Genomic DNA, 1163 nt, shown 5'->3' with positions numbered 1-1163 from the left:
GAGAATTCCGGCCAATTTGTGTTATTTTCGAGATTTAATTTATAAGCGAATAAAATTAGATGAAAGACATATAAAAGCCCTACAGACGACACCTTTTCACAGCTTTCTCAATATACCCACATCCCTGAGCAATGAGCAAATAGCAATTGATTGCTTGATTCAAAATTTTAATCCTGATAAATGCTCATTCATGATTGGGAATAAAAATTGTGTGTTCGGTATAGATGATATTCACCGAATTACCGGATTGCCAAAGGAGGGAATTCCGATAAAAATGAGTGGGGCAGCGGCTAATACAATCTACACCTATTTTGTAAAGAATTATAAGAAAGCCGATGAGGAAAAGAAGGCGGTGATTTCGGGGAAGCGCGATAGAATGGCCGAGATGATTGTAGATATGATTAATGAAGACCCTATAATATGTGTGAAACTTATTGTGGCTTTCATTATCGGCTTCATATTATGCCCGCGGACATGTAAGACATGTCCCTTGTGGGCGTTTAGATATGCGGAGCAGTTATCAACTTTGCATAAATATAATTGGTGCCATGCGGTGTTCACTCTTCTTTGCAAAGAGATGAGTAAATCAAAGAAGTCTCTTAGTATGCGGGAATTAGGTCAGCGCTCAAATGCCGGGTACATGGGTGGTTTTTCCTCCGTTTTACTGGTGAGTTACATGAACATTATTTTGTATATCTTCCCGTATTGATAATGATTACTGTTTATGCACATGCTAATGTGTAGTTTCTTTTTTGTAGGTTTGGTTTTATGAAAAAATAGGGGAATTAGAGTACACTTCAGATATTGAAAGGTTACCGCCGCTCTTTTGTGTGAAGAGTACTGGAAAGTGGAGGAGGACTACTATGAACAAATTATATAGAGTCCCGAAGTTGGTTACGGATAATGGCCAAGAGAATACTCCTCTTATTCATACGGCATCGCCAATAGTATTTGTACATATCGTTGCTCTAATAGTTCATTATTTTATGTCCCTTTTGTTAGTATCTATGTTTGCAACTATAGTATACGTACTAATACTAGCTTTTTTTTGTCAAATAGGAATCAAGAAAAGCTGAATTAATTTTCTTAATTGTGGAGAAGACGTACGAGTTGAATGAGCTCACTACAGAATTACGAGAATTAGAAGAGCGTAGTGCTAGATG

General features: G+C 37.1%; 1 long non-coding RNA gene across 1 annotated transcript; it reads left to right on the top strand.

Moving 5' to 3' along the window:
• LOC109840222 lies at positions 787 to 1163 on the top strand. The gene is made up of 2 exons (XR_002246822.1): positions 787 to 953; positions 1060 to 1163. It is a non-coding gene; the product is annotated as an uncharacterized LOC109840222 (long non-coding RNA).

Source organism: Asparagus officinalis, chromosome 5 (genome assembly GCF_001876935.1).
Source record: "Asparagus officinalis chromosome 5, Aspof.V1, whole genome shotgun sequence".
In the NCBI taxonomy this organism is placed as follows: Eukaryota; Viridiplantae; Streptophyta; class Magnoliopsida; order Asparagales; family Asparagaceae; genus Asparagus; species Asparagus officinalis.
Note: the sequence above shows the minus strand (reverse complement) of the source record. Positions and strands in the feature narration are given on the sequence as shown.